Source organism: Ornithodoros turicata, chromosome 4 (genome assembly GCF_037126465.1).
Source record: "Ornithodoros turicata isolate Travis chromosome 4, ASM3712646v1, whole genome shotgun sequence".
Classification (NCBI taxonomy): Eukaryota; Metazoa; Arthropoda; class Arachnida; order Ixodida; family Argasidae; genus Ornithodoros; species Ornithodoros turicata.
Genome location: NC_088204.1, coordinates 59,631,250 through 59,658,677, shown reverse-complemented (window position 1 = coordinate 59,658,677; position 27,428 = coordinate 59,631,250). Strand labels below are relative to the sequence as shown.

Below are 27,428 nucleotides of genomic sequence, written 5' to 3'. Positions count from 1 at the left end.
AATGAGCGACAAGGGTTTCCCCGCGATAAAAACTATAATGGGGGAACAGGGAGCTGTTCTCCTGATGCCACCATTCAACACTGGGGGAGGTCAGCTTTCTGTAGAGGACATGAACTCTACACTTGTCATAGCACAAGTAAGAATCCATGTAGAGCGTGTAATTCAGAGGTTGAAACTGTATAATGTCTTGAACAACGGCGTACGGCTTGCCCTAATTCACCACATGGGTAAAGTAATGAAAGTGTGTGGGGCCCTTGTCAACCTCCAGGCACCGATCATAAAATCGTAGCTATGTTAAATGTCCTACTGCTCTGCAAATGTTACCAAGGCCTGCTAAACTTCCATGGAAGTGGGGTGCCGAGAGACGTGAAATAAAACATTGAGAACATACTGACTTGTGACATATACAGGGTCCGCCAAGATAAACTCCCGGGTTTGTAGTGCTGGTAAAATGAATTATGCGGGACACTCAGAGCCAAATCGCATATCAGAGGATGAATAATGCTCTAGAATTTCATCTCATAGCCTTGCTTTTGTTTAATTTGCCGTGGATAATTCGAAAAAAGAGGAAAACCGCGGCTCTTTTAACATTTCCTATTGCCTATACGGCGCTAAGCCTATAAAACTACCAGCGGGGCAAGACTGCTATCATGCCGCTAATCCCGCTGCATCCTGCACATTCACATTACAAAACCCTTCCTATGTTGCGTATTGCTTGACGAGTAGCGTCCCTTTCTTGACATTTGCTGGAGAGAAAAAAAAAACGTTTTGTTTGTTTGTTTGTCTGTAAGAAAAAAAAAAAACAAGGAGAAATTGAACTCTTCTCCCGATTTGTTCTGCTACTCCTAACAAAATTCTCACCCCACCCCACCCCCAAAAACTACTTCTCAGGTGCTCTACTCGCAAGTTCGCCATTCACTATCCACATGTTCACAAGAGAAAAAAAACTAGAAAAAAACGTCAATCCCGCGCACTTCAGAGAACGAGTAAGAGAGCCGAAGCATATCCCAGCCGTACGAAGTACTGTGTGGCTATGCCAAACAGCACACCGTGTACTTAGCAGAGTTGCACAAAACTGCCACAGGCGTCTCTGAAAGCAATGCGCACTCGCGCCCTCTGGCCAGCCGTACAGGCCTCGCGTAGCCAGAAAAATATTTCGGGAGGAGGATTTCAGCTATTTTCCCTCTCCCAAATGCATTCCCAAAGGTACTTTGGGCGGGGGGCGGAATGTCGAACGTCGTGTCTTTCCCCCCAATAATGGTGACGCTTTACGAACTGGCACGTACGTTGCGTGGGAAAGTAGCAAGAGAAGATTGGAAGAAGAATGCGGAAAGGGTGAAAGCGCATTGTACTAATTACCAGACCTCAAACGTCCGCGTAACCTTGAAACCGATTATCTCTCCACAATGAACATAACAGTCGCCCGCAGGTGGGTTCAGGCGATGTTTTCCGCTCAAAAATGGCGGACTCAAGGGCTGGGTATGCGCATACGCGTTGTCGGAAATGGTCCGTTTTCAGGCACGAGCCTGGCCTTCCTTTCATTTACTCGCCAGGGCCTAGCCCGACCCGAGCATGAGAAACGGCTGCCCGCCTGGCCCGTCGACTACGCAGCAGCGGGCTATAAAAGCTGGTCGTCGCTAACTTACAGTGACATAGCACAAGCTGGAGCCCGATCCAAGCCGACAGTGTCAAACCTAAACCTAGTCCAGGCCTACGGGCAGGGCTTTCGGGTAAGGCAGTGATCTAACAACCTTCTTGGTAAAGAAAACTAATGTTGTGCTCTAGGAGGTGGTTGTATAGTCAAGCAGGGGAGAAGGTGCTGCTTCTCTCAAGCTCTGAAAACTTTGCGTGGGTGAGTAACAGCATGGAGTTTTTGGGAGCGCGTACAAAAACTCGCCGGACATAAGCTCAACGCTTTATTTGCCTCTTCTTTTGCAACTGCTTTATTTATTACATTCTGTGGCACTAATAAAAATCATTGGGACATGCCAATCAAAGTCTCATTCTTCTAGTTGGCTGAGGAGGAAAATTGACTTTTGGCACCTGTCGAGACTGATCAAGGTTAGGTCAGGAGAGCCTTTTATGTATTTCACACGTTGAGGAGTGGGTCAGTTATGCACCCGTCTCGATCACCTTTTACATATTTATGACCGTGAAAATAAATGTTCCATTTTAAAAAGAGTGTGAGCTTCTGTCCGGGAGCCGGAGTTTTGAGAGGTTGGTTTTAAATTGCTTGAGGAGAGATGTCCACTGCTACACAGCACAAAAATACTCCATGTTGACATTGAAGTTGCGCAAAAAACATGAGTCATGTTGAATAACAAGAGCACACAGATACACAGCACGAGCTCAAACAACAGCTCTTACTGTGTTGTCTGGTCTCGTTTTGTGTGCTCTCTTTGTGAAACTATGGACTACCGACTTGCCCATCTTTCTACACTTGGAACAACAAAAGCGACAGATGAAGGGGCAGAAACCAGAGATACCGAAGACCTCCCGTAAGTTGAGTGTGCAAACTTCGTTTTAATCCCAAAACCGAAAGAAACAGAACGAGCGCCTCGCGTAAGGCGCGGTTCACGACGCAAAGGTACGTCGTCGTCATGTCATTTACTTTCAACAACAGAATGAAGACAACCATTATTCCCCGCAGTGTTTCCAACAAATGTGTATCCACGCAAATCATCCGCTGCCACGAATGTAGTTATGCGTGGACACTGTGCTTCGCTGTAGTACAAGACTTGCAACTCAATATACTGCTGGGCCATTCCGCGCCAAGTGATCCAGAGGTGCCGCTCGAGCCCCCCCCCCCCCCCCTAGAATTTTATGTGAATTGTTTTTAGTGGTTCCTTATGACTCCGAAAGCAACAGAACATTGGTCTTTTCTAACGAAATTCAAATTTATGGGGTGCAGAGCCCCTCAAAGATGCAGTGCTTAGCGAAAATCTATGTCGTTTTAAGCAAGCATTACGGCCCACGTATAAAAGGCATCTTATTTGATAGGGGAGAGTTCATTTTACTGTATGTAAACAGTTTTCACCATTGCACTCGATGGGCTCGACGCTTGCGGCGTGCACGAAATTTGCAAAGTTTGTGAAAGTTTACCAATTTTTTTTTTTTTTGCAATATAAAATTCTAGAGCTTCTTCTTCAAAATTTTTTGTCGTACAGCCCCCATGCTGTATTTTCAACACAAAAAAATCCAACCCCGGCGGTGCTCTGTAAGCTGCAATAAAAAATCGGGAAGTTTTAAAAATTCTACAAAATGCACATTTTTTTACCGAAAAATTCGTTGTGAGGAAGTCGGGATAGAAGCGTGATGAAGGTGTCATTCGATGCACCGTCTTCCTAGTAAGACAGCAAAAAAATCTCAGAAGTACTTTTTGTTAAACTCAAATAATATTTTTTTAATTGAGGGTAACTTCGCAAACGTGTATGCGCACTGCGGCGCATCGTACCGAATGAACAACAGAGCGGGTCACTCACAGAACACTAGACGGAAAGAAAACACTAGGCGGTCGCATTATTGAAGAGCAAATAACGGTTGCAAACACGTGTTTGCCTCCTTCGAGACCCGATGGTTGTGCAGTGAGCGCTCATCAAGCTGGCCATCTTGCGCTCTAACAAAACTTTTAGCCAGCTCGTGGTGGTGCTAAGTGAGAGATAAGTAAAGAATGGGGATAGGGGTCCATTCAGGCTTCATAGTATGGCTGATATTTGGCCGTGTGGCGTCCGGCATCCGCCAGTCGATTCGTTGACATGACTAGAGTAATCACGACATGAACAGTGATCAAGTACAGCCTGTACCGAACACAAGCGGCAAATGCTTTCACCAGTAAGTTCATTGAATGTGCAATTGTTCCTTTCATTTTTTTGTTTTTTTGCATGTGTGTGTTAACTCATTCCAGTATTGGGAAGAGAACCTTTTAGCTGTCCACTCCTCTTGCACGTATATAAAACTTACTTAGTCATGGGTTCTGTCACTTTTTATATCGGATACGCTATTTCCGGGCATTTCTGTTGTGTGCAATGCTATGATACTCGGCCGAAAGCCAAAAGACCAAAAAATCATAACGCCGAACTGTAAGAAGGCTGAAAGTGGAAAGGCCAAAGACACACAGGGTGAGCACTCCAGTGAATGACCACTGAATGGGATGGTGTAGATTATGAAAAAGTTTTGTGGCTATTGTATTAGAAATCAAATAACTGGAATGCATAGCATTTGGTGCTCGCAAATAGACTAGCCAGCGAAGATGAAAAACAATAATCTACAACATGTTTACTACAAAAAGAAAGTGTGTGGTAGGTAAAGTGAGGATAATTGTGCATTAAAAGCCCCTGAAATATAGATGCAAGTAAGAACTGACATCTAGAGAACCGATGAAGCACATCACAGCCGACCGAGTGTTATCGTTCGCTTTGCGGATTGGGAGCAAATTGGGAGACATAGGGTTCTTTTTCTTTTTTATGTGTTAATAATGAGTAGTTAAATCTACATTCCATTCAACAAGCAACATAAAATTGATATAGTGCGCTGCATTAGTTCGCTAGCGATATCGTTCGCTGGATGCTAGTATTTCTCTACTGTCGGTCAGACACAGGCAGAGGCGGAGAGTTTTCATTTTCCCAGGGGGGGCAAGGGCGCACCGCGAAATAAGTACTCTGGCAGGGGTGGGGGATATGTTTATTAAGAAAAAAAAGAAAGGTAAGCCAGATGGATGTCGGCATGTTATTAAAAAAAAGTGAAAGGGGGAAGACAAAAAAGGAAAAGAAAAAAGAAAACAAAAAAAGAAGGAAAGAAAAGAAAAATGAAGAACACAAAACTAATCACAAACTCTGGCGGGATCTTATGATGTATGCAGAACTGGTATAGAAATAAGAGGAAGGAAGAACAGAAAAAAAGAAAAACAGAGAGAACGTAAACAGTGAACATGTGCACAACTGAAGGCATTGCGCCTTTGAAAACTGAGTGCAAGAGGAACAAAATGCATTGAATCCTCGGTGTTTGACCCGAAATGTGCGCAATATTATGAATATGGTCAATGAAATGGACCAGCGGGAGTTGAACCAACTCCCAACGGATATGCGTTCCGAAGATTCTACCGTTGCACCTCACTGGCAGCTGCAGGTACCTTTTCGACTGCTTTCGTTTCATTGATCTGATTGCTTTGGGCGAAATTCAGGCAATGTGTTGTGTCATCCTCTCTGTTCTTCGCCTCACCTTCTACTGTGATAATGAGTATGGTGGGCGGATACATATTTTACAAATTGCAAGGTGCATTTTTGGGGTTGGTGCCTCTTCGCTCTTTTGACCCGGGCGCTCCGAGCCCCAAAAGCTGTTGTCAGTCTCTGACTTCCCGGGGGGGGGGGGGGGGGGGCGCCCCCCTAGTTCTTGTTCCGGGGGGGCAAGGGCCCCCGTGCCCCCCCGCAGTCGGCGCCTATGGACACAGGTGTTACAGTTGTCCTTACATCTTTTGCTGGGCCGATGTTTATGGGTTATAAAAGCATTGTCTGACCACCACAAACAACAGAACAGAACTATATATGAAAATACTAGTATTCCGGTTGAGTTGGGAACTACGTCCGACGATATCCACGTTCAACGAGCGCGAAGTCAGAGCCTCAGGATAGTGGGCATTTGCGTTTCATTTCATTGATACGAATACAGAAGGTAATGTGTCATTGCGCTCAATATTCTGTAGTACTCCCCTTTATAAAAGAACGCGGCTAACATACCTGCCAGAAATAAGTAGAAGGTAGCAGGACCTTGGAAAATCACCAGTGATGAATCACTGATTTCATCAAGATTTGAGACTGAATCATCAAGACACTGAAGAGACTGAATCATCAATATTTATTTGTTGTTGGAGAATCGCTTCCTAATCTTACCGCGTTGTCTGCACTCAGCAAACTTTGCGAGAGAGGAACAGAAAGAACAGATGTAATCGGCACAATGCAAGCGGCGCAGTGGGTGTAACCGTATTTATGTTCCTTGTTCAATGGTTTTACTGTGCATTAGCATGCATGTTAATTTAAAAAATCCCGTCTCCCAATTTAAACAAATAATGTGATAGCACTTGATCGGCTATGATCCGTTTCCTCAGCTGTTCGCAAAGGCGCTCCTGTAATTTCCGGGATACGGAAAAATCGTCCCCGGTGGGAACCTACGTCAGTTTTCAGGGTTAGGTTAATTTAGGCTTGTTTTTGACAGTTCACCGTCCACAGTCCATCGCATCGTCCTCGTCACATTATAACTGGATATTCCGAAATCCTAAGCTGTTTGGAGAAGGGGTTTGATCGAAGACCGCTTGGTCGAAAGCCGTTCGATCGAAAGCCGGTTGATCGACGCCGTTTGTTCGAGAGACGTTTTTTCGAAGGGAGTTCGAAGCTCGCAGCGTGTCCTTAGCACCCCTTTTTCTGTAACTTTTGACTCGAACATATGGAGCATGAGGCAATCAGTGTCCTCTCCTTTTGTGCTTGTTTGTTTGTTTGTTTCTTGCTTTTCTTTTTTTTTCAGCTAAAGAGGGGAGACCACTGGTTATTTGCAAACCTTTGTCATTCACGAACAGCACAGCCTTCTGGCTTTTTACTTTCTCCCATCCGAAAGCAAATAAAATTGAATAAAATTGAATTGAATTGAATAGAACAAAGCGGAAGTATCCCGCGTAGCAGTAGGACACATACCGAAGAAAATGTCTTCAAGTTGGGAGCAGCCAATAGTCTGTGCTTCTTCTGAGCACCCTTTTCATTGCTGGGATCCGAAATGGAATAGTGATATGTGCACGAAAGGCACTCGAAGTCTGAATCCTAAGAAAGAAATTTCGCCATATGATGAAATACAGATATTGTATTAACAGCCATATAAAACTTTAGTTCAATGTTGTTTAGAGTATGCATCTGCTTCAAACGAAGCAATAAAAAAATCAATCAAACGACCGCTGCCGTTTCGATCAAACGGTGTTCGATCAAATGGCTTTCGACCAAATGTCCCGCGCTCGATCAAACGGCTTTCGTTCTTGCGGAGACGATTTCTCCGGGGGACATTTTTCCCTGGGGACGGTTCTTCTTGGGGAATTTTTTTTCGGGGAGGAAAATCCGGCATCTCGGGCGAGCTTTGATTATATGGAACGACTTCTCCGTGATCATTCCTTCATTTGGCAACTAGCCCTCATATTCATCTCTGGAAACCCCAATTTTGTAATTGCATCTGTGTTGCCCTTCAAGAATAGTGGTTTTTCTAAAATACGCATAAATTTGGCTCACATGGTGTCCAGTTCTTCAGCTTTTCCACGACCGAATTTTACGTTTTCAAGTTTGGATTGAATTAACTGAGACCTCAGCCACCAACACAACGAAATCTGGGGTAAAAATTTACGCTTCAGAAGCTCTTCTAAGAAAAGAAAACAAGGCATATATTATTCTGTCCCACATAATAAGGAGGCCGAACTGCACTTTTTTGCAACACTCAAACAAGAACCTGTTATGTTGTCAGGTGACCATTGTTATTATTTTTCTACTCTGTGTCCTCCTATTTTTTGTCGAATCGTTCCTCTTGGCGTCCAGGAAAAAAAAAAAAAAAAGACTGTGTTGGGAATATCGCGACTCCCGCTGTGAGGCCTTGCCGCTCGACCTTTCCATATCTTCTTTGGTTGGTTTCCGTGTGTCGACCCGAAGCCTTATCGCCCTTCACCTCCATTGTACGGTTTTGCAAACTGGCACACCAGAAGAAAGGGAGTCCCCTGTCACTGGGGTTGTTGACTGACATCATTTTTCTGAGCGGGTGTAAGGTGAAAGAAAAAGAAGGGAGAACATGGGGGAAAGGAGCCTTTGAAATATGTTACTGAAGTTTCCGGGTAATAATAAGAAGTCTGTTCTACGACGGAAATTTTGAAGAGTCTTTTACACCAACGCCTTGTAAATGAATTCAGATATTTGATAAGGCATACTTACCAGAAATATACATATCAAAATGTCATTTTTGCACGAATAATAGAGTTATTATCAAGGTAAATTGCATGTAAGCGAGTGCAGAAAAAAAAAAAAACGTTTCGAACACTAGATTTTCCAGACTGGCATTGTAAGCGCTGTGTGTAGGCAATGTTTATAGCCTAATTTACAGCCGCTAGTAGATCCAGTTGAGAGCCTCCGAGATACTGGCATCCGTGCTATCCGATCACACTTGTACGTCGGCATACAGTAAGTATGCACTAGTAAAACAATACGAAGAGCAACTAAAAATTCCATAATCAGTTAGTACAGGCGCCAGTGACTTGTGAAAACAGTAATTGTAGCATAAATATATAACAGCGAAATAAAAATAAAGTACTCATATAGCAATAGGAGACAAGCAAAAAGACGTGAATGTCTCGAATCGGACTGCGGACCTTCCGTGGCGAAGTCCGACACTTTACCTCTCGACAAACAGCGCAGAGGGCGCGGATCGCCTTCAGGCTATGGTCTCACTCCCCTCTTAAAAAGAGGCAACTTTATACCAGACCTTTAGCTCTCATTCTCGTCTGTTGGTGATGAAACTAGTGCTATTCGGAAGCTATGATTCTTGACTTGGGGGACCGTCTTCCGATTTTCGGCCAGGCATGCAGTTGCGGCGCCATAAGGCCTGGAACATGCCAGTATCTCCGATTTTGGGTTGTCTTTGTACGAATCTGATGCAAAAGGGATGGCCACATCGTGGCAGAGCATGTAACTACCGTGTGATCAACTCCAGTATTCTGCGGAAGGTGGCGCTTGCGTCACTTCTGTTCGTTACGTCACGTTGGTTGCGTACTGCTGTGGATGTGCTGCGGACGCATTCATCCACGCCGTGTTGACTGGTGCTGACTGTCGTGTTCTGATTTGAACTGTTGATATTGCCGTAGACTGCACATTCATGGTATCGTTGCTGCTGCCGCTTCGCACAAACTGGAAACGCGCGGCAATGACACGGCCGTGCAAGAATCCTCGGAAACCGCGGAGTTGCGGTGCGAAATCGGTCCGCAAGCTGCGTCGGCGGCTGGCGAGAGAGAAACGGTAAGTTGTAACCATGTGGTTGTAACTTTGTACTGGTGCAGTGCGCTTGCTCTTATTTATTTGTTCTTCCCCGTAGACGCCTTATGCATAAGTGCTGCCATCTCGTGGCGGCGGCTGGCGGCGGCGCCATATTTGAGTATTCGGGCGGTCGTGCTATGTGCCATTTCCTGGAACGGGACAAGCTGAAGAGTCGGGAAACTTGCGATTCGAGCTTTTTAGGATGGCAGGCGAGCAGGAAGAATGCACAGTCGAGCTCGCCAAGCTAACGTTATACTAATGTTTTTTTTTCGGACAACTTTGTTGTCTTCTACAACCAGCAAACAGCATCGCATAAGCACGCTCGGCGTACCTGCAACTCCGTGACTGAATCTCACGTCGACTTGCCCACTTTTGGGACTCAGTCGCTTTTGTACATATGAATACTCAAATACTTGCCCGAAGTTTACAGCAGCGTGGTCTGATGCGGTGTGTTACGCAGTTACGTAGCGGGTCCCTATATGCGCGTTTGTGCAGCATGGAGTGGCGATAAATTGTCTTACTACAGGACTCTTTGCTTAGTTGCTGGTCCTGTTCAGTAACTGAATAAAAAAGCATTTGAGCACCTGTGACTTGACACATTTTCTGTACCTTCAGTAAAATATCAGATGTACTTTCATACTCGCACATGTAGCTGTTTGGTACCAGAAACCCAACAAAACGTGAACGGATACATACTTTTTGAGATGAAAGTCATGTGGGGCTGACTGTTCACACAAAGAGGAAGAGAGCCCCCTTCCTTGGAGACACAGCAAACCAGACTTTCTGCGGTGATTTGACGATTTCTGCGCATGTCATGCCGTTTTCTTTGTGATGCAAAGGCAACGGCACACCAGAAGGAGCACATTGCCTTTGCTCTGAAATCTGATGTGTCGTACTTTGTTATCTGCTTGGTACACAGCTCCTTTTAAAAAGCAATTATAGCAACAATGTCCCAAACGGACATGTATCACTAAGAGAGCCACTGCACAAAGCTCATTTTCCCAATCATCATCTAAATGCTGGTCTGGCAGCACCCTTCCATTGAAAATTCAACACTCCTGCACATAAATGAAGTCCTCTGTAGCTCGCGTTTAGTATAGACCTACTTCTGAAAGAAGCTGCCATCCCGTGACACGCCGAACAACCTCAATCTAAGCATGTTCTGACCGTGAACGTGTCTTTTTAATCATTATAGAGGTAATTATAGCGAACTGAGGATTTACCTTCTGGGTATTCGGGCCAATATCTTCCCTTTTAGGTGCACAGTGGCACGAGAAGCAATGGGGAGTTGCCGGTCAACCTCCTGGGATGCCACGTTGCTGGCGATAGCCAATGTGGCGAAAACCGAAACCACAAGCAGCTATACTCAAACATGGCGCGTAAACGTAGTCTCCGTCTCCGCACATAGATGGCGGGCACTTATGCATGAGGCGTATTCAAGCTGTGGTCTTTGCCCCCCTGTATGGTCTTAGGCATCAGTGGACTTAGTCTAGTGTCATTGCCTTGACTCTGGGGGCAAGACTGAGAAGCACCTGTATAACGACTCTGCCCCGATGCTTTTCTTTTTTTGGTAGTCTGAGGTACAGCACAGGAGTAAAAGTGTGAGAATGGACAGCGTTCTCTAGGTTTGGAACTGTCTTCTGCTGTGTATCTCACTTCGATATTTCATTTCTGCCCATGAGAGCATTGCCAAGTTTTTGTGCATTTTGCCTTTTTCAGATTACCACAGTGGTGCCAACTTTCACTTGCGGCTATCCAAGAGACAGCCGTACGATGTGATACGGTTCAGCTCGACCCGGATGTTACCATAAACAATATATGCATTTACCAATTTCTAATGGTTGTGTTCATCTCCTCTTTTTCTATGTTTGCTACAGTTCACTGCCTCATCTGCTTCATCCCGTTGTTTTACCCTCGCCAAGCGAATGGCCGCTTCCGCAGTACGATGAATTCAGCATGGGCATGTTCATAGCAATATCACAATGCCCGTACTAACATACCTGAAATTTGACCCGTACATTCCTTTACTCTCACCTTATGTTCTTGTCTTCTTCTTTTTTTTACATTCTCCAACGTCCTGCGGTCTCATGAAAAGTTATCGTGCTAATTAGCAAAATAGATTCTTCTTCCACAAAAGTCTTCTAACACTTGGAATACGTTATGCAAGAGCAGGAAATAGATCAACTTGCACGAGATTTCCGACCACTGACCTGCTGCAATCGGGTTAGCATGGCACACGGCCAGAGGAGGACAAATGACCGAGACAAATAATGGGAAAGCGGGCCCGTTCACATTCCTTCGGTTGTTGTACCACCTGTCTAATTGTAAAAGAAAATCGTGGGGGAACGCATAAGGCTGTTATTCGAAACATGTCTCTTGTGTGCTTCCTTGTTTGTCTTTCTCGCATTCTCGCAACGTTTGTCCTCGGCCTAACATATTGGCCTTGGCTCATAATCGTTGTTGTGGACAAACTAAAAATCGTAGAACCCTCTGTTTGCGAATATAGAGACTGCAGAGTGCCTTTTTATATGCAATGATCACAAGAAAGTTATACGTGTTGGCGGCAACCTTGAGAAAAAGGACGTCCGAGACGCATTTTTGAAGTCCGATATCGGAAGAAGCGCAGGACAGAGTTCATCGTTAATTATACAGGTATGTGCAGTGTGATTTCTCTTGCGAAAAGCTTTGCTACCTCAAGTCTGTCATTGCAAGCCTCTCAGACGGCAAATCACAGCATTTAAAATAACGAAGCGCAGATTGCCTTTAGTGCTGGACGCTTCCATGATGTCGTTGCCGAGGTTTTTCAGTTTTTCCATTCACTATCCACCCGATTTGATGAAAGTGGCGAAGAAAAGTAAGTAAAAGTAACAGCATTGAGAGCAACCAAAACTTTGTGCGTTCAGAAAACCGCGCGTGGGAACAGTCGTCAGCCTTCACTTGCGGTCGCAGAATGCGTTGATAATAGTGTTCGATAAGTCTCAAAATTAAATTTCGTCCGGCATTCAGATGCGCTACAACGGATAACAACCGTTAAGTCTTGATTATGTCCAGATATCTTTAGATGAATCGGAGTCCTACTTCTTACAGCTGTACAACAAGAAATTTGCAGGGTGCGTGGACATGGAGGACACGGACGGTGTCGAAAATCTCGGCAAAATTAATATTGTAGTGAAGGTTTCCTCACAGCAAGAGCCTGAATGTCCTGCTGAGACTCTTCATGTTGTCACGTGAGCAGTTAATAGCGAAGCACTGCACTACACTGACAATGGCTATGTGCCAGCTGGTTGTGCAAAAGTAATGCCTGATAATGAATAGAGAGCTTGCACAGACGGTGCTTTAGCCCCCAGTTGTGTTTGAGGCTGTGCATGTTTCCTGATACTTCTTACAGTGAACTGTAATTCTGACGTATGTTTTCTTGTGAAGGGAACCAACTATCAGACAACTACAAGGGATGTACAGGCTTCCCGAGCCCACATATGATGTTGTACAAAGCATCCCACGTTTACGCGAGTCCGACAACATTCCTTCAGAGCTCCGTAACAGAATCGTTAAGTGGCTGCATGCCGACATTTTACAGTATGACTTGTAAGTGCTGAATGAAGAAAACATAGAATAGTACAAGATGCAGTTAGTCAGTAGCCATATATTAGATTAAGCAAGTAATGCTTTAAATATGAACACTGGTATTTTATGAATGGCGTACATTGTTGAATTGTATTTGTGAAAACTTCATCTGCAGCAAAAGGTTTTGTATTCTGACATCCAAAAACAGGTACCCAGGTCGAAAGAACCTTTACTATGAAGCGGCTCGTCAGCTAATGTACATGTATCCAGTGCTAAAAGATGCAGCTGGCAGCAGGGAAGGGTAACGGTAATGGTAACGAAAACAGAAACGGTATATTACCGAAATTGGAGATGGTAATGATAACGGAAACGGAAACGCATACCACGGTCCTCCATTACCGTAAACAGAAACGGAAACGAATTTATCGTCCGGTATTGAATTCGGGTAATGGCTACTCCTGTTGTGCGATGACATTTGAGTAACTTTTCATGTTTTGCTTTTGTATTTTGATGACTCCATTCCCTGTAATGCTCTAAATACTACACGACAGCAGAGGAAGAAAGCGCAAATTGGATCTCGAGGGTGCATCCCTCACTTACCGCGCCCCAGTCCTCATAACCATGACATCAACACATGATTATACTCCACCATAGCACGAGGATGCCAGCCTATGATTTTTAGTTACTTATCTTGTACTTTTTTTTTTTTTTTCACTGTGGCCATGGCAGTATTATTTACTATTGAGAGCGTCCACTTATGAATGCGACATTGGATGAAAGTTACGCCCGTCTTGAGTTGCTGGACTCCGAGTGACTGAAGACTGAAAACATGTTCCTACATATACGTATATATTTTTTTAATCTTGCAAGGTGTGCGCATCCCAACGACGTAAAATTACTCGTGTGTATGCGTGACACCGAAGCAGCACTTGGGCAAAACAGGGTGCTGATAGAGCCGGACGGGCTGTCCTCCGGCAGCTCTGTAACAACCGTTCCATTACCGGAAACATTAACGGAAACGAAATTGAAAGGCCGGTATCAGAAACTGATAACGGAAACGAAAATATAGCAATAACGAAAATGGAAATGGTAACCAAAATACGTCCGTTATCCTTCCCTGGCTGGCAGTGGTTTTGTAAGTTTTTTGCATCCACTTGGTACATCTTGTTTGTAATGTGTGCGTGTTTACATATATACTTATTTGATATTGAGTCACTTATTGTACATAATGGAGCCTGTTTCTTTTTTGTACCTCAACTCTAGATTCATTCTAATTACATTCCTGTCTCCCAATCAGTGTTGGGGTTTTGCTATCCCGGATTTGAGTTTAAATTCGGACTGAGATCCACAAAAGATAATAATAATAATTGGGTGTTTACGTCGCGAGACTACTGAGTCCACAAAAGAGACTGCATGGTGTGTTTGATTTGGATTTGATTGGCAACACCATTATGAACAGGATTTGAATTCCATTAGGGATTTTGATTTGGCGTGTATCAAATATGTCGATTTTATTCACGTTTTTTCTCAAAGATTTGGATTCGGACTTACATCATTTGCCATGCAATTCAGCCTCTAGGCATGAGCGATAAGCATGCTAGCGCGACCGGGCCGCTTGCTCCGGCTCAGGCTGCCTCTGCTGTATTTTGTAGTATAATGCTGGCAGTAAAACCAGGGTTGTGCCTCATATGCACCAAATGCTCATAACCTCCAAACGCTCAAAACCTCCAAACGCCCATATGCACCGAAAAAAAGTTGGTGGTTTTGAGCGTTTGGTGGAAATGAGCAGGAGGGGAGAAGCTGCTCATAAGCACCAAACGTCCAGAACATCCGAATGCTCATATGCACCGAAAGGGGCCGACTTCAGGGGAACTGTGCCGGCATACGCCTATTACACATCTGCGGGAAACCCAGGAAAAACCCCAGACGGCACAGCCGGCCCGCGGATTCGAACTGCGGACCTCCCAGTCTCCAAGCGCACGCGTTACCGCTGCGCCACCGGAGCTGGTGACCACAAAGGACGGGTCTTCCTCTCCCGCATTTAGAACAAGGTCATAGGGTGAGAAAGGTGGAATGAATGGCGACTACCAAGGCCGCTTAATGTGTCAGTTTGAAGTTTATGTAACAGCCCGGTCCAGCTTGTATGTAGTGAGAACGAATTTTTATGGAAGTTTATTTTTATCTTTATAAACGAAGTTTATGAAGTTCGAATTTGACTGAATGTGTGGGTTTGAATGGGGCTATCGTGAGTGAATGGGTGTTTTAACGTGACAAACACGTCCGAGGTAGTGTCCGCCCATTTAGTCGAATGCCGTTTGGTCGAATGTCGTTTGATCGAATGCCGTTTGGTCGAACGCCGGTTGATCGACGCCGTTTGTTCGAAAGACGTTTGTTCGAAGGGAGTTCAAAACTGCATGCACTGTGTCATCCGCACCTCTTTTTCTGTAACTTTTGACTCGAGCATACGGAGCGGGCAATCAGTGTACTCTGCTTTTTTTTTTTTTCATTTTTATTATTATTATTATTTTTTTTTTTTGCAGGGTGACCACTGGTTACTTGCAAACGTTTGTAATTTACGAACCAGTCGGACACATGTTGAAGAAAGTTGCCCCAGGTCCCCAGAAAGCAGGCGATAGTCTGTGCTTCTTCGGAGTACCCTTCTCGTTGCTGGTGACATATTTAAATGGAACGGTCTGAAACGGGATAGCCATATGTGCGCGAAAGCCACTCGAAGTCTGTAGATGCTAAGAAGGAAATTTCACCATGGCACAACGAAAGGTTAACAGCATATAAAACCTTAGTTCAACCTCCTTTAGTGTATGCATCTGCAATCTGGGGTCACTACATAAGCACGCTATCAAAGCTATCAAGCTATAAAAATAGAGAAAGTACAAAGATCTGCTGCCCTGCTTATCTTGTCTAGGTTTCGAAGGACTTCTTCCGTTACATGTCTGTTGCAAGAACTAAATTTAGATTCACCTGCACATATATAGGCGAAAAGTAAATAAACTAAAACTGTTCTTTCTCCTATATAATGGTCAGTTCATTACAAACAATAATACATCGTTAAAATTTATCCACATTCAACAAGAATAAATCACCGAAAAATGTCATTAATTTATTTTTTATTTATTTGCCAAAAGTGTTTAATACTGGAAATCAATTATTATTTTGACAAAGGGTTGGGGAATTAACATGTATGGCATGTTTAGTTACTATGTGTCAGAGCGGAAAAGCCTATCAGGTTGTCGAACGGACTAGGGTGAACAACATGGGCCATTGGACCACTTCTTGGACACGAAAAAGTGGGTTAGCATGAGGAATGTGTTTACGAGCAAGCGGCAGTTAAATGTTGCACAGGATAACGGCATTTAGAACTCCGGCTTCTTTTTTTCTTTTTTTTTTTTTAATTTTCAACACTCCAAGTGAACCAATAAAAAATCGATCAAACGACGCTGCCGTTTCGGTCTTCGATGAAATGTCTTTCGACCAAATCATATGTCGGCACAGTTCCTTTAGAAGTCGACCAGGATGCACATTCCCCCAGGCCGTCAGTCGTGACGTTGCCCACCTCTGTGAGGCCAACAACTGCGAGACCTTTCATCGTCACCACAGTGAATTAAATTCGCCTACCTGAGGTAGAGTGTGGTTGAACGTCTGAAAACGTCTAAGAGAAAATGTGGCCGATGAACGGATATCAACATGGAACGCTGTCTACTCCATAGCGCTTTAAGCTACATAAGCGAGTAAACATAAGAGAAAACGAGTAGTAAAAATAAACTGAAGAAATAACATTAAACTGAATATGTGTTAGAGGTTCAACGATAACACCCAGTGAGCTTGAACTAGTGGTGCAGGAAGGAAGATTGACGCTGCACAGCGTCGCAGTTAGGCACTGGCGTCATCGAATGGTTCTGTAGTATTCGCTACAGTTCCACAGTATAAAGTCTGAGTCGTGAGGCGTACACTAGAAGTAGTTTTGGTATGTGCTACAACGTGTCTGTTTTTGCATGTCCTTGCATGTTTAGGTGTTTTTTTTTTGGGGGGGGGGGGGTCTAAATACCTGTCTATTTTCATGGTTTTGGCACGTAAATTTCCGAGTTCTACTTATAAGAGGAAGTAATGTTGTTCTTGAATGCCTAAAACGGTGGGCAAACAGAAATGAGTTGAAAACCAATCATCCAAAGAACCAAGCCAGTCATCTTCCAGACCGAAGGTAGAATAACTATAGGAGCGAGAATGTGTAGAGCATGTTGGATGGAGTTTCGGAAAAAAATAGTCCCGGAAAAGTTCGTCCCGGAAAAATTGGTCCCTGGTTGCGTGGCGGAAGAAATGGTCCCCTCGCGGTTCCGTGCGCCCAAAAATACAGGAGCGTCGTTGTGGACATCTGATAAACCGGATCATAGCCAATCAAGTGCTATCATTCACACTCCTCATTTGTTCGAAATTGCAAGACATGCTTTTTTTGTTAACATTAATCTTAATGAACAATAAATGCTGCACGCAATTTAATGAGGGACATAAAAGCTGTTCCATTTGCTGCACCGCTTGTATTGTACAAATTGCGTCTGTTCTTTCTGTTCCTCTTCTTTATTTTGCGGAGTACAGACAACGCGACAAAATCAGGAAGCAGTTCTGCAATGTCTGCTACGTTCTCCTAAAAGTGAAAAAAAGAAAACTAGTAAGAATCGTCTTTCTGCAGAAGGAAAATTCAAATTACAGTTCTTTCTTATTCTCACTGATCAGGCCATATCTTCTGTTTTGTCGACCAACTCGTGGAGTGGTAAAAGTTGTTTGGATTTCTGTAAAACGCTAACAACTTGGGGCAGTGTCAATGGGAACTTGAACTGGAGAATCGCAGCAAAAATTTTGAAGTAAAAATGGTACACATCGATGCCAGCGAACTTATAATGGAATATCGTTTTGTGTCATAGAGAAAAAGAGAGGACGCCAAACAATTTTTAACGTACACCTACAAGAAAGCCTCCAGGAGATATATCTAGAATCCTTGCATTTGCGTCAGGATTCTATTTTCTGACCACACCCACTACTGTCGCTGATGCTGAAAGAAGCCTCAGCACAATGAAACTGACCGATCAAGAATATCCTGCGCTCAACCATAAGAGATGTCAGGCTTTCTGAGTTCGTAGTCAACCGAAAACATGATTGTCCTATCTCTAGACTATGCCGCATTGATTAACCAACTTGCGAAGAACAAGGCTCGAAATAAGGGTTTTGCGCAAATGTTCACTGCAGGCCTATGTATGCATAATATAAACACTATATAAATATCGTATTCCAGCTTCTGCATTGTAGGTGAACCCGGACATATGTTCGGAGGGGACCACGCTCTTTGTTGCTACAGCCCTGGGAGCCGAGTGCCTTTCGAGCTAGAATCAAGTATTTTGTCCTAGGCTGCCTCCATGTCTTTGAAAATAAAGCTCAAATTGAAATCCATAAACGAGAAGGCGCTATTCGTTCTGGCTACATACAAGCAGGACCAAGCTGTTACATAAACTTCAAACTGACACATTAAGCGGCCTTGGTAGTCGCCATTCATTCCACCTTTCTCACCCAATGACCTTGTTCCAAATGCGGGAGAGGAAGACCCGGCCTTTGTGGTCGCCCGCCTTTCGGTGCATATGAGCATTCGGATGTTCTGGACGTTTGGTGCTTATGAGCAGGTTCTCCCCTCCTGCTCATTTCCACCAAACGCTCAAAACCACCAACTTTTTTTCGGTGCATATGAGCGTTTGGAGGTTTTGAGCGTTTGGAGGTTATGAGCATTTGGTGCATATGAGGCACAACCGTAAACCAGTACAGTTCAATATTCAACAACAAAGCCACTGAGAAAACCTTGGCGATTCTTCATAGGATAAAAGGTTGTTTTTCAGTGGTATTGCCAGAACACTGCAACGACGGTTTTGCAGGCTGCTTACATCAATTTACGGCCTATACTTCATGCACTGGAAAAAGAAAAGCGCTATGACCCATCTTATTTTTTCTACTCCCCACCAATTTTTATCATTATGCTGCTGTCCCATCTCTTTATTTCACGCATTCGTTCACTGTACAGCAAGAAATGTATCATGTGGCAGGTGTACCCTAACAAAACCAGCGACAAGGAAATAATAAGAACACAGTAATCCATTGAAATTGTTGATGTTGATGATGAAGGGATGATGATGGGGGCTTTCAAAGAGCCGTCGCCAGACCGGTGGAGCACAAGTACTCCGCCAGAAGAGGAAGGCCCTGCGTCTGGTGGGCAGCGTTCGTCCACAGACCGACGATCTTCGCTAGGTTGAACGGCCGCTTGTCAATGCGTTGCATAGAGACTTCCATTAGGGCACGCTTGTGGTGGTATTGCCCATAAGCAAGGATGACGTGGCTGAGGTCGCCGTGTACTCCACAATTGGGGCAGAGGGAAGACGAGGTGGGGCCGAGACGGTGTTGAAATGCAGATGTAAAGGCAACGTTGAGCCTCATGCGGTGGAAGAGAGCAGTTAAGGGGCGCGGTAGTCGCGGAGGAAGGACGAGAGAAAGTGTGGGGTCTACATCAGAGAGAAGGGAGTGAGCTATGTCGTGTTCCCACTGAGCCTGCATCTGGGGACCGGTGAGTGTCGAGAGGAGGTGTCTTCGGTCGCCCGACGACATCATAATCGGGGAAAAAAGCTGCGTGCTGATGGCGCTCAATGTGGCTCTGTCTGCTTCTTCGTTGCCGCTGATACCGACATGTCCGGGGATCCACTGCAACACTACAGTGTGCCCTGCAATGGTCGCCTTCTTATAAGCTTGCAGGATGTCAAAGACAACAGGACCGAGGAATCCACGTATCCCCAAGTTCGCCACACACTGGAGCGCGGGTCTTGAGTCCGTAAAGCCGACCCAGGACTGAGCTGGACTGGCTGATATTTTCTGCATAGCAAATAGAACGGCGTAAAGCTCGGCACACGTAGACGATGTTCTGTGAGAAAGACGGTGACCACAGCAGACTGTCTGCGAAGGAATGACAAATGCCGAGGACGATCCACCCCGAGTAGATGACCCGTCAGTGAAAACTGACGTTGACGCCATGTAGTTGTCGTTCATCATGCCCAGGGTACGCTGCTTGGCGACGCACGGGGCTGTATCCCTTTTCCTTCCATGCAGGCCAGGAACCGTTAGGCGGGTGACTGGACTTGACCACTGATCTCGATTGTAAAAGGCTGGATCGCGGATAGGGAGCGCGAGCGTGAAGAAACCGGCCGCCATCTTACTGTACCCACAACAGTCGCCGCAGCGATCATGGCAACTTCTTGCAATTACGGTCGTACCAACCGTACTGGCAAGGTTACAGGGCCTAAATTTATACAGGTGAGTCACTCTTCATCAAGGAATAAATAGGCGTCCATTCTGTATATTTAGTTGCCCATTATGAAGTGTTTTTTTGCCCAAAACGAGCACTGGATGCAGGTTGCTTGATCGTTCTTCCGACGTTCAATCGAGCATACTTGCATTTTACCCGGCGGCAAATACAGTTTGAGTACATAATATGCTTGAAAGAACATGTTACACTACACAGGTAGTGTTGTCATCAATATATGTGCAAGCACTCGAGCGCTTTTTTGCATGCATCGCTTGCATGGTACACGGTGTTCTCTGCGGAAGCAAGTGCCACATTCATTTCTTTGAATTACCTTCGCGCACAAGTTCGGTATTACGTCATAACAAGACCACGATTGTCACCTTTTTTCATGTATTGGTATTGTTTTGTGCCTTGGTTTGATTTGTGACAAAGAATCCTACGTAACGGTGGTGTGGCGCGACTTGAATAACGCCTTTGTGTCTGAGCTGTATCGTCAGTTTGTTACGATAGTAATAATTTGTAGCGTGTCGTGCTATTTGTAGCAGTTTTTAAGGCAAAAGTGGTCTCTCAATACAGGTTTCGTCATGAGGGCTACCCAGTGAATAATCTGTGCAGTGTGATACGGCTGGGTGTACAGGTAAGTATCACGTTCCTCATCCACTGGTTTCTACTTTACAGGAAGGAACAACCTCAGTGCACGCACTGTGGATAGCCTCTATCAGTTTTGCATATTTTCTTACATGTTCACATCAGAAACACACCTTAGACTTTAGGCTCCTTCACCCAGCAATATAATAATTAGAGATTATAATTCTTTTTAGAAGAGTTCCCCATATTCTTTTTAGAATAGTTTTTAATCTTTTTAATTTTTAGAAGATACAGGGATTGTAAACCATGTTTTAAACTGATGTTTTAACATTTGTCCAATGCATTTATTAAACAAGATATTCATTTTTAACTGGTTGCACCCAAACCAATGTTCTGATGTATTATTTCCTTTGTTGTCGATGCGCCATAAAAATTTGAATAACCATCATCAATGCAGGTTACTTCACAGCTGCCTCGACATACTCAAGAAATGGGTGCAGAACCTGCGTAATGCCCACAAACGTAAAAACAAACCTGCGTAATGTGTCACATGGGATTTTTAAAGGCATTCACAGTATATAGTACCTTGTATGAACTGTTGTAGATCTAAGCAGTTTCTACAGTACACTCTCAGAAATTAAAACTTGTCAGGGAACTGTGATAATTGTTTCAGTTAATAGGCATGCACATATACGCTATAAGAAGAAAATTATTTATTGAGAATGCACTTCTCTGGCTACTCATGTTGTTTACATCTACTGTCGATCACATTCATTTATTACATATTATATTCTTATATATTATTATTATATTATCACATATTTGATCACATTAAATTTAAAATTTAGCATATATGAGGAAATATCAGGAGGAAAGTTGCTATTCATTGCTCATTCGAACCTAAAATTGAGAGAGCGTACCTGACCATTGTCATTCCTAAAATATATATTGCCATTGTAGCAAGGTCACAAAACAATAAATGTAGTCTTTTGCGACCTCCCTGCACGTTCATTGTATCCTGAAACGCATAAGTGCAAGAAATAAATCTTGAACTTGAATAAACTTGATGTTGTATAAACTTGACATAAAATGTTGAATAATATAATGTATGATATAAAATATTGAATAAACTTGAACTCGTATATTCTCTTTACTCATCATCAGTGATCTTCATTACAAAAGCATATCGTGTTAGACTTTTTTGTTTGCGTTTCACAGACTGGGTACACGAGGGCCAAAATGACAAAATTACAACTGTTTCAAGCTCCAAATAGTCCTGTTGCAATTTGAAGACCATACGTGGAGCTGCATTTTTTGGAACATGCTCCACATAACAAGCATGACAAAGTCAGCACTGGATAGCAGGACCCCGTCCCCAAGCAGCTTTTCTCACGCTGCAGTTGTATTCAACAAAAGTATGTGAGTGCTGGAGAAGGACATTCAGTTTGGCACAACCGCGCCTGCAAATAATCAGAACAAATAAAGGAAGAAGCAAACAAACATAGAAGGGCTGTACTTCAAAAAGAGATAAGTCCTGTGTCTCAAGGAGGTGTTACCACTTTCTAAGCAACTTAATTGATTAAGCTTACATCACTACCTTCGAGTTTTAAGTAAATTAAGGCTTAAGTAAAGAAGTCGAGTTCGAGCTTCGAGTTTTAAGTAAATTTCGTTCGGAAAATATTTGTAACTTTTAATATCCACGACATAAAGAATTCGCATTATGTTATAGTGTATACAGAAAATATCAATCCATTCGATTAACTTCCCTGACGTCATGAAAGAGTGCTCGTCAAAGTGAGCGAATTAAAGCTTGCGTATTGTGAAATTACACATTCTACAACACTGATCATAAATCGCAACACCTGTTCAAATTTTAATTAAACTCTTACTGATGTGTGGTAGTCACCACTTCTCCTGAATGTGAATCGATAAATTTTAGCATTTAATCCACAATCAAATATCTTGTATAGTACGTGTGAGTATATGCACAACTTTTTAATCTATATCTTTAGAAAAATGCAAGAAATGGCGTGCAGTTTTGACTTTGAAAATACGCAATCAGATTAACTGTCCTAACGAGTGTGATCTAAGTGCGTGAAGTAATTATTTGGGCTGCTTCGGTGTGTCCATATTTGCGAGGCAAAGCACCGCTGTCGTTTACTAAAAGACTCTTTCTAAGGCGATGCTTGATATAAATCATACTAAACGCATACACGGCTAAAACAACGGCTGTGATTCTACAGAACGATCTCTTTCTGCCATGCGAGTATATCTTTTCCCGGACCGTTCTTTATGGAACAATTTTTGTTCAGAACGCAGTACGGGATATTATATACATGGTTGTTGTTAACCTCAAGTCGTTTCTTGTTGAAATATTGGCTGGGAAACGTGCTGTAGTACAATCCCCAGCGCTGCACTGCAGTGACGGTCTAGTTTCGGAATGCAAAACATAACGTAATTAAGAATCGAACGGCAGGACACCTGTGAAACACTGTTAGGATACATCAGTATACTGGCACCTTACAAAATTGTGTGATGACAAACAACGACCAATGCTTGCAGCGCAATAAATACTCACAATCTCTGTTGCCTCCCATTGTTTTCTATGGGCACACACAGCACTTTAGGGCCCACCAACATGGCGGCCCGAAGGCACGCCTCTCCCCCACGAGCCCCTCTCCCATGCGCGATCCAGCCTTTATACATAGAGATCAGTGGACTTGACAGAGACGAAGGAAGGGCACTGGGAGCCACTGTCTTCACTACGAAACGCGGGACGCTAGGCTTCAGTGAGTCATCACCGAGCGGACCTTGCAGTGCTTGCGCCTCAAGGTCTTCGATACGAGCGTGTGCCGCCGATGATGGGATAAAAGGCGGAGGAAAAGTCGGCAGGTCTCACCGTAGCGAAGAACATCCAGCGGGGTGTCCCTCGCTTCAGCAATAACTGCTCGGGTCTCTACTGCTCGGGGGACGCCGAGGCACCCACGAAGGCTTCGCGCCAGGAGGCACTACAGCTTATGATCTGAAGATGTCGGCAGGCCAAGCACCGGCAAACTATACGCGAGTGACCCTCGAGCCAAAGCTCGGTGGACGGCCAACAGAGAGCTCGTGTCACTGCCCCATCTCATGCCTGTCAAGCGATGGATCACTGCAATCCAACGGTGGATCTTGATCTCCAAGCTTGCAATATGCTTCCGCCAAGAGAGCCTATAGCATCAACAGTGAGACCGAGGAACCTATGGTGAGACACGTGCTTCAACGGTATGCCAGCAACGGAAAGCTGGAAGGGCCTCATGTTCCGCATTGTAAAAGGAAGTATTACTGTCTTCTCCGTCGATATGTCTAAGCCCGCCAGTGACAGGTACTGCTGGATAGCATCGAGAGCGAGTTGGAGGCGTCGCTGGAGGGCAGGACGGGATTTACCGCTGGTCCAGATACAAATGTCATCAGCATATATAGATGGAGATAGCCACTTTCCTACCGACGCATCCTCGAAGGCCAGCCATAATAATGTTAAATAAGATGGGGCTCAGAACACTCCCCTGGGGTACCCCATGGGTCAACTCGACAAAGTCTGTATCCCCTGGCTTGTGCGGACGAACAGTTCCCGTCCATGAAGGAAATCAGTAAGCCATGAGAGAGCTCTGGAAGGCAGGGCGGCATCAACAAGACCATGGGGGACAGAAGCGTGGCTGACAGTATCGTACGCCGCCTAACATCGAGAAAGGCAGCCAGCACAGTCTTCTTGCGCACCTTTGCCTCAAGTGATTAAATCGAGTACCGAGTCTATTGCTGCTCTGTGCCGTCGAAAGCCTGACATTTCTTGCGGGAAGACGCGGCGATGTTCGAGCCAGAGAAAGAAGTTGTCTAATGTCCCAGAAGTCAAGGAGCAGCGGCAAAAGCATTTGCAGAAAAGGAGCGCGGTACCTAGCTGTAACGAAATGAAACGAACCTGCTTTCGTTCCCTGGATAACGTCAATTTGAGAGATCTAATCCACTTACCTGCACTTGCTCATCTGTCCATAAATTTGCCCACAAACGTTCTGAACGCATAAATATCTTTGTATAATTTGTTTAATTTAATATTTAATTTTTTAAAAATTTGTATAAACTGTTCAACAATGCCCATGGTCACCGGATTGTGCATATCAATGCGTAAAACAGTGGTGGATAACGACCCTCAGTGTTTTTCCTTTGTTTTGTGTTTTTCTTTTTTTGGGGGGTGGGGTTAGGGGGGCTCCTTTGTTAAAGGGACTATGAAACGATTTTTTTCTTCGTTTCGTTCGAAAGAAGACATTTTTCTGAGTCTAGAACCGAAATTTTACTTTCGTCGCGCGAGCGGATTTCTCGGGAGCGAATTTAAACGGAGCGGCGAAGGGAGGACAGCTGGCGCCGCGCCGTGACGAGCTGCCGAGCGGAGACACAACGGGTAACTTGACGCGACCACGGCCGGCTCAGCAACACGTCATCGTGACGTGTTGCCGAGCCGAGGAATCCCGCCAGGAGCATGCGCCGTAGGATCCCACGTATGCGTTCATCGGGAGTGGAAATCTCCATGACAGCAGCTTTCGCGCGATCGGCAGATTTCGGCAGTGACGGCAGCCACAGCGCGAGCTCGCGGCATTACTTGTCATTGTGCAACACCGGTGACGTAACGGGGAGCCGAAGAGCGGTCCGTGCAGTTACACCATCGGCAGGGAAATATGCGCGGGAGAGGAGGAACGCGGAAGAGACATTTCCAGCGCGCGCTCCTCGCAGAGTGGAGTGATTTCGTCCGGAAAAATTTGTGGCATATTAGTTTCTCTGCGGGAAGAACAGTTTCCATCGAAAAAAAGTATGGGGGTTCGGGAAATTTCATAGTCCCTTTAAGCACATCATGAGGTGCCCACTGGATCTGCCACTGACGCAAAAAGTGTTCTGTATGACACAAAAACACAGATACAAAACTTTGTGCTAAAAATTAATAGTTGTTATGCAGCTGTAACGTGGCACACGCATTCATGGGCATGCTCACTCATGATCAGGGTGAGAAATGTCCTTGATGATTTTGTTGGTAATAAAATATACCTCACAACTGTGGCTCAGCATTTGGCCTGATATACTGATTTCCTGTCAATGTTATCACAGCACAATCTGGATGCGTTGGAACGCTCTGTACATGATGATGCATTTTCCGAGAGGCTCACATGGCTGCGGAATGAAAAGCCTGCAGTGCAGGATGTCGTGGAGAAATATCCCACCTTGGCAACTACCAGTGGCGCATGGGTACTTTGTTCCAAATTGTGCTAATGTGTTTCTTGTTGACAGAGCTTTGATTCCTTTCATGGTTTCAGGTGCATGAAGAGTTTTCCCGCATCACAGGGAAAAATGCAGAGAAAGAGTTGCTCAAATTTGTCAACACAAAGGGGGAAAATGTGATGGAGCTTGCACGAAAGAAGAGAAGTGCAAGTAAAGTACTTACTTTGATAAATGGGAAACTCTCTCAGACAACAAGCGTCGATGAGCAAAAATGTAAGTATACTGCACCAATACCAATTTACAGAGATCCTTGGTACTGATCTAGAGGATTTGTTCAGTATAAAGATTTTGCAGTAAAAACATGAAGCGGTGGTTTAAGAGAAATGACTAGGGTTGCCTCCATAACAAAATTACATTGACACTACAGGCTTTCATCAGTGATGTTTTGGTGTAGTGAAAAAGCATCTGGCCAATTTTCATTCTGTCTGAGGTGGAATAACAGTAGCATATGTTGTATCGAAAAATCATTTCAAAGGATTATTAAATTCTGCAAATGTTTCTTACGTTTTGTTTTGCTTATTTTGGCTTCCAAACTTTATCGTTGACCATCCTGTAGTATTCCTGGGTGTTCAAGCTGAGAGTTGTCTCGCTACGCGTGTGAATTCCGAGAGTAGTGTTCTTATATCGCTTGTCATTGCAGATTGTTACTCAGTAGGCATCATCTATGCACTTGCACACCTTCTGAAGGAGAACGCATCGAAGATGTTGACTACTGCAAGTATATTTTTTGTGTGCTCTCTTATACAGGGTAGTCCAGCAACCGTGATAGAAATGCACCGTATATAATGTAGGTAACAGAGAGATATGAGGACAGGGGATTGTTTTTCTACCAGGAACATTTGCCACATTAGAACCATTTTTATTTTATTTCAATCAATGGAAATTTATAACTTATTGAATTGAACTCCGAAATTTTTCAAGTCACCCTGACGTTTTCTTTGCAGAAATGGGTTCCTCGCACCTGTAACGTCACGACCATTGGTGAAATGAATTTGAAGAAGATCCGCCGAAATGAGTCCTTCGCTCTGCCTCTGTTTTGTCGGCTCTAGTGTAAGGGGAGAGGCACACAGTCAGTGTGCTTTCACTCTCTCAGGCTTGTGCGACCAATTGTTAATGTGTTCCCCTGGCAAAGCAGTGCTGCATTTTCAGTTTAGCTTCACTCAAGAATATATATGCATGCTACCTTGGAATATGCAGGGTGTGTCACATACGACAAACCAGTATTTTCTTAATTTTGCAGTTTCTTTCTTTCGCAGTTTAATTCAACAGTGGTTTAATTTGTCTATTCGAGATGTGGTCTACGCAGTAGTGGTGATGTGTCAATAATTAGTGTAGCCATTTATTAATTTCATAATTGTTATAATTAGTGAAAATAAGTTAATAGCTTAATTGCAAATTTGTAGAGCACAACGCTGCACCAATTACTGATTCACCACCAAGTCTTGAGTAGGCCCATCGAGAATAGATATGCTGAACAACTTTTTGGAAAGAAAAACAAATCGAGGAATTTTAGAAAATTCTGGTCAGACTTACGGGTGCACTCTGTACAAGCACAACAGTGTTTTTGACACACTAGGGCATATTGTGGAAGG

General features: G+C 44.2%; 1 long non-coding RNA gene across 1 annotated transcript; it reads left to right on the top strand.

Annotated features, from left to right (window-relative positions):
- Positions 1-1,468: 1,468 nt before the first annotated feature.
- LOC135393246 (uncharacterized) lies at positions 1,469-26,542 on the top strand. The gene is made up of 5 exons (XR_010422552.1): positions 1,469-1,730; positions 1,786-1,852; positions 25,666-25,803; positions 25,872-26,049; positions 26,477-26,542. It is a non-coding gene; the product is annotated as an uncharacterized LOC135393246 (long non-coding RNA).
- The last annotated feature ends 886 nt before the right edge of the window (positions 26,543-27,428 follow it).